The sequence below is a fragment of the Tyto alba genome, unplaced genomic scaffold, assembly GCF_018691265.1.
Source record: "Tyto alba isolate M040663 unplaced genomic scaffold, T.alba_DEE_v4.0 Super-Scaffold_19, whole genome shotgun sequence".
Lineage (NCBI taxonomy): Eukaryota > Metazoa > Chordata > Aves > Strigiformes > Tytonidae > Tyto > Tyto alba.
In genome coordinates, this window is record NW_024881281.1 from 11,309,361 (window position 1) to 11,316,173 (window position 6,813).

General features: G+C 44.3%; 1 long non-coding RNA gene across 1 annotated transcript in view; it reads right to left on the reverse strand.

The window, feature by feature from the left end:
* LOC116964435 overlaps positions 1-820 on the reverse strand; it is an 83,565-nt gene extending 82,745 nt beyond the window's left edge. Inside the window, exon 1 of the long non-coding RNA XR_004408749.2 lies at positions 705-820. This is a non-coding gene — a long non-coding RNA (uncharacterized LOC116964435). The remainder of the gene's footprint in view (positions 1-704) is intronic.
* Between the last annotated feature and the right edge of the window lie 5,993 nt (positions 821-6,813).

Genomic DNA, 6,813 nt, shown 5'->3' on the forward strand with positions numbered 1-6,813 from the left:
AAAGAAAGCACCAAACCCCTATTCCTCGCTTCAGCACTTCAACAAAATAACATAAATACCCGCAGCATTTAAACTGGCCAAGGCCTCTTATTTTTCTTCCAGTTCTAACATGGAGAATCAATGATAGAGGGGCTTTGAGTCACTCCATTCCATTTTTCTCCACTGTTTTTACCTTCCCATTAAAACATAACTAGAGGGAGCCATCTGGAAAAAAAAAAAAAAAAAACAGGATTAAAAGTTTGCTCCATCAGCCAGGTATGCGGACAGGCAATCTGGCCAGACCCTGCCAGTGAGAGCCCGCTGCCCAGCACCTCCGTCCCCAGGGTTTAACTGATACCAGCCTGATACATGCAGGCACAAAACACAGGAGATTTTTAATACTAAAAGCAAGCAGCTGTTTTTTCAGTGTCTGAGGGGTACTTTAATGAGCATACTGTGTTGTAGTGGCTGGAAAAAGGTGATAAGCTTTATATGTTATATGAAAAGCCGGGGTTACTTTATGTAATCAGACACAGCTGACTAAACAGGGCACTGAAAGTCATTCACAGTCAAAGTAAGACAAAACAAAACAAGAAAACCCCCACAACCTTCCCGTCCCACCTCCCTCCAAGAACCGGTTCCCCAGGCACAAGCCTAGGGTTGATCTGAGGCCTCAAAAACCCTAATTAATATGCTGCTTGGAAAAAAAAAAAAACCCGGCTTACCTTGGCGTGCCGAGGCCTCGCCTCCACGTCGGTCGTGCAGGAGCAGGGGCAGGAGGGCCGGGCTGCGCGTGGATGTGGAGCAGCCCCCGTGGGTGAGCCCAGCAGCCTCCCCTCATGGCAGCGGTTCCCGGGGGCAGAGGGGAGCCCCTCAGCACTGATCGGAGAGGGGGGGGGGGGGGGGGGGGGGGGCCCTCAGAGCCGCCATTCCAGCCCCACGCAGGTTTCGGGAAGGCTCCAGGTGCCAGCCGTGCTCAGGGAAGGGCCCCCAACGGCTGAGCTCTGCTGGTGGCTGCCGCGCTACGCGGGAAGGCCAAACCCCGCCGGCATTTGCAGAGCGGGGCTGCTGCAGCCGCCGCGATTCCCCGGCCCGGCCGGGGCCGAGGGAGAGCCCGGCTCCCGGTGCCCAGCCACGGCACTGCCAGCAGCCGGGGGCCCAGGGCCTGCCCCACGCGAGCTAGTACACTCGCGTCTGTGTGTTTAACCCAGGAGCAAAACTAAACTTCCCCATCTTTTCCAGGAAAAACAGGGCAGCGCGCAGTGTTTCGGCATTACCTGCGTGCTGCTGTTTGTACAAACTTGGGTGAACTGTAGCACCAATTTGAAAAGAAATAACTGATACTTCCTTAAGGCTTTTCGCAATTCCAGACAAAATAGGGGTACTTGTACTGCTTCAGCACTTGATTCACACAGTATTGTTTTTCCAAGCATTAAATTCTGTCACAGCCTTTACACTCTCAGCCCAGTTGGGGAGGGCAGAGATCCTTGCTGAAACTAGCTAATTCCTGTTCTACAAATAACTTTCTGGCTGCTATTTAAACTACATCCTTTTTACATAAGATATCTTAAAGGCACTAGCTTACTACTAAATTCATGGAGATTTATCTCTTTCTGGCCTGTTAGAGGAAGTCCCCTACCCCACTGTCTAGCAATGAATTTTCTACTCATCACAGCAGTGGTGGTACTTGCAGCTTCCAAAACTTAAAGGGATGAGGTAGAAGTGAAGTTACCTTCCATCCTCTCCAGTTTTCTGTAAAGAAACTTCTTTTTGAACCACGTGATCCTGTGGCACACTGAGCAACACCAGTTTACAGTGACCTGTGGGTAGGTTCATGCAGGAGGCCAAAACCCGTACAAAGCAGGAATCAAGAGCCTTTCAGTAACACTGTGCAAGCCCGCTAGAGAGCCAGCTTCCCCCCTTCCCAGCTGCGGAGTGGGACGTGGTTTATCTGTACCGTACAGGTATATACAAACTGGCTGCTGCTTGAGCTTGGTGACTAGCATTCACAGCTATCCAAATAACCACATTTCTTCTCTAGAGATGGATTTTTTTGGATGCTCTCCGATAATAAAGAAGAGAAAAGCTCTAACACCTGCAGCAAATACCTGACCAAGCCTATCAGGATATTTGCTGGGAGTCAGATTGCATGTACAGTTTTATAGAATCAGCATTTAGGAAGACAGCGCAGCCAACAGATACTGGTCAACAGAAAGCATGACTGATCTTGACTTTCCCTACTTGCTCCGTGACCTCAGCCGAGATGGTTGTGACCTTACTTTTTTCCTTCAGTCCTCTCCCTGCTTGGATCTCCTTTCACTTGTGTGCGTAAGTTCTCTTATCCCATGGAAGGGCAACAACTACTGTCTTCTAATCATTATAACATAAAATGTCTGACCAGCCTAGCATCTGAGCTCTGTATTCCTCCTGAAGCAGCTGACCAACAACTGAGCTTGCTAGTATATTTTGCAAAAATAAAATATGTTGCTCAGGTCAAAAGGCACATTAATCAATCATTTAAACTGAAAAGGACAGTAACAAATGGCAACATTTCCCCAGATAAGGTCTTAAGGATGTATTGCCATACTTGACCTTAAATACCTGAGTTAGCATTCCTAAGCCCCTGCTTTATAATCAGCAGAGTCAGACAGATGCTTGCAGAAGCTGAATCAGAGGAGAGATGAGCTTAAGTGCCCTGAAATGCCTATTCAAGGACCTCTCTCCCTTCAATTACTGAAGAGAAGTCCTGCAGAGATAAGCCTCCTTGAATATACACTAGATTTAAGTGGTCAAAGTTAAGTCAATACACATGAGAATCCCTCAAGTTATATAACTCTAACAAAATTTTCCAGGTTTTGCACATCAGAAAAGTTATTTCAAATACTGTGCCCACATATGCCTCAAGAATCCAAAGTCTGGCTCCTTCAATGTGAAATCTCTTTTATGCCTTCCGAAGTCCTGAGTTTGGAATGGGGCATAATAGTATATTGAAAGCCAAGGGACCTCAGATGCTGCAAGTGTACAGACAGTTCTGCACAGCATCAACATGCTCAAAGCAGCACTGGCTAGAACAAGTGTATTCAATTGGATTTGGGATATCTACGGTGATGGAGACTCCGCGACCTATCTGGGCAACCTGTTCCAATATTTGGCCACCATCACAGTTAAAAAATATAAATGGAATTTCTTGCTTTTTCATTTGTTCCCATTGCCTCTCATCCTGCCAATGGACATCACTGGGATGAGTATGGATTTGTTGTACTCAGTCCCATCATCCAGATCATTAATAAAAATGTTGAACAGTTTTGGAATTGTATTTTCACATAGAAAACTTATGCTTCAGACAATCTGCACCTTTTTAACATTAGTGAAAATTCAAGGTATGTCCTTAGATAACTCATGCTGGCACATTACCAAAGTAACAGAGGAAGCGGGAAATCAGATCTAAGAAAGTTTCTGGGATAGATAGAACAGGCTACAGGGGGATCAGAAGCAAGCAGTTACTAAAAAAGAGAGGCCTGGGAATAAACTTTTACCCACATTGCCTAGAAACATACATAACCTTCACAGCTGCCAAATCATCGGAAGGGTGGAGGGGTGGGGAGGGGGGAGGTTGGTTGGTTTGGTTTTTTTACAGACAACCAATCTCCAAAATAATTATTCCATTCTGACTGGTGCTGGACTTCTGTGTCCAAGCTGGCATACCATGTTTTACGAAAAATATGCACAAATTTAAGGTAATCCTAAAGAGAGCAAGGAGAATTAGAAGTATAGAAAAGATCGCTGAGAGGAAAAGTTGAAAAAAAGAATGTTAAAAAAAGAAAACTAAACAGTCTTCCAGTGTGCTAACGTTCATTACAAAGAGGATGCAAAGGATGAAAGTGGCTTAATTTGCAGACAGAAAGATTTAGGTTAGATGGTAGGGGGAAAAAAATGCATAAATACAAGGCTAGCTTTGGACTTGAGGCTACCTAGAAAGTTTAGACAGGTCAGACAAACATTTCTAACAACAATCCTGCCTCCAAGCAGAACAACAAGCTGGGGGAAACTCATGAGAACCTTTCTCTGCCTTTTATGACAGTATATTTCAAAGGCTGCCCTACGCATTCACAAGGTTTCAGAAAGGTTTACAGGATTAAACGTTTAAGAGTTAATAAAACACATTATCAATTCTACACTGTTTCTTTGTTTTTTCCCATCCAAATAGTAATTGTTTGTGAAAGGGCTGACACTAAAGAGCAACTGCCAGGGTTCATGCAAGTTCAATTCCCATCTGATCATTTTAATGATGCTTGGTGAGAATCTGTTTTTGTGGAATTAATCTCAGCTCTTTGTTCCCTTCAGTTATTTGAATCTGCATCCAAAACCCATAAGCACAGCCCTATGTCCCCAAATGAAATTGGAGATTTAAATTAAATTGGGACTGATACAGGCTTGTTCGAAGAATCTTTAATATTTTGATGACATTTATCTGAATATCTGTCCTTTCCCCTTATGGAAGGGGAGAGTTAGAGCTCCAAGTTCTCTTGCATGATGGTCTAAGAGACCAAGGTGCAGAAGTCCATATGAGCAACAAGCTTGGTGATGTAGCCCAGCCCAAAGATCTCTTCAAGCAGTCTGTAATAGGTGTCTGCTGCACTGCCCTTGAAGTGCAGTAATTCCAGGGCAACAGACGGGGGGGGGAAGGAGAAATTAATTATGAGCAGAGAAAATTGCACCAATGTGGAAGCAGTGGAACTGCAAAAAACCTGAGGGCAAATAGGAAGGGTCAGTTGGAACTTGGGGCTTTATATAGCTCACAGACCACTTCAGAGGGTCATGAGAGCACTCTGGTAGTACATGAACGTTTGGTAGCCGCTGGAGGACCTCCTAGCCTGCACCATGGTTTGGTCCCCATCAGGAACTGGAGAGAATTTGGACTGGATTTCAAGCAGAGCCTCTGGTTTAGCTTCCTGCAGAAAAGCTACCTAGGTTGCTCAAGGTAAGCAGGAGCAATCAAGTGATTTGCTTCAAAATCATACTGCTCCAAAACAAATTGCTCTTCTAGACAAAGCCTACCTCAACCTAATCTGTACTAAGGTGGTCCTATTTTCCATCTTCCCTACAGTTCCTAAGGAACAGGGATCCTATAGCAGGGCATGGTAACATGACCAGAAAGAAAGTGGCCTCACCAATATCCAAGCAAGGCAAGCCCAAGTCAGCTTCAAGAGTCCAGATCACCAGACAAATCTATGAAGATGAGGCAGGTTCAAAATCAAGCTGAAAACCCAAGCTGCAGGTTACATCCAATAACAATTACTAGAGTCAAGCACAATTCAGGGGTTGCTAGGCAGTGATATGGAAAACTCAAGAAGTAGTGTAGACCCAGGAGTGTAACTTAAGAAAGGTTTGAAGGCCCTGGGCTGAGTTTAAATGGGGCTCTTGGGCCCACAGATAGCAGGTGTGGGTGGGGGTTCCAGATGGGACTTATTAAGGTCTATTGGTGCACTCAGGGCCCTGACAGTTGCAGACAGGCAAGAAAATTTAGGGAACTGATGTGATTGAAGAGCAAGGAGGTTTCATCTTCTGATGTGTGTGTATGAGCTCTAGTGCTGACCTGAGGGAGGGACAGGGTGCAGCCGGGGAAAGGGGAGAATGTGGAACCACTTAAACTAGACTTCCATCAGTCTAAGATGCCACAGAGCTGCACTTGAAGAAGTCATGTAACTAGGCAGTAACAGATGAAAAAGGGCCCATCAATAAGTGTGCATGCTTTGATGGAAAAATATGACCTCATCTTTCAAGAGCATTATTCTCAAAGTTTTTACCTACCAGCTTGCATGAGGAAAAATAAACCTTTCTAGATTTAAGGCCAAAGGTATGCATGTATGCCATTTTATATAGTCTTCAGTCTCATTCTGAAATCTTTAAACAGTGTAAAAACCATAAGCACAATCTAACATCTGATGCCTGACTGACTTCAGCTCATATTAGTGGAACAGTCAGTACTCATTTAGTTGGGTATGTGATTTTGTGGAGCTCATATAAGGTAGTATTAGACTTTGCACATGTGTTCGTGCCATACAAGAGCATTTTACAGACCTGCCACTCAAGCAATTTCCAGATGAAGTCTGTAAATGAAGCATTCATTTTTCAGCCCTCTCCTATAAGCAGCTCCTTTTTTTGCAGAGAAGTGTTGTCACTTGTTTGAGTCTGCATAAGAATGTAAAGCAGAAGCTCTTAAATCATCTTTTCTACTGTGCCACCAAAAATCCTCTACTTCCATGACCTCCCATTGCTTATCTACAACCCCATCCCATAAGCAGTGGTCATACAACTATGAAGAAAAACACATTCTGGGGAGAAAAGAGCCATCATGTGGAACAGAGGTGAGAATGGTGCTTGTACAGGAAAGTTCAGCTTCTGGTGAATAAGCCATGAGGTGGAAAAAGAGGTCATGTACATTCTTGCATTGTATGAAGTTTTACTAGTTCCCAAATCCCAGTCAAGCTGCATACCTTGTTGGGAGGGACGGGTCTGGGTGACCATGCAATTGTTTCAAACGTTGCAGGAACATACAGCAAGAAGTGCTAAAGCCCTCTCCACATCTTCAGCAAGATTCATGCAAGAAAGGGCTGCATTTTGCTTCTAGCTGTGTCCACTAATATTTTTAAGAGAGATAATTACTGGTAGATACAATTGGGAATTGCCTACTTATACTAGAAAAACATTACTGTTACAGGAATATGCACAGTACTTCTGGACATAGGGGCAAGGTATGAGATTATTTATTGTATCAACTTTGTGTCTGCTAAGTGCCTTCTCATTCCAGTTGTTCTATAATACTAAAGTGCA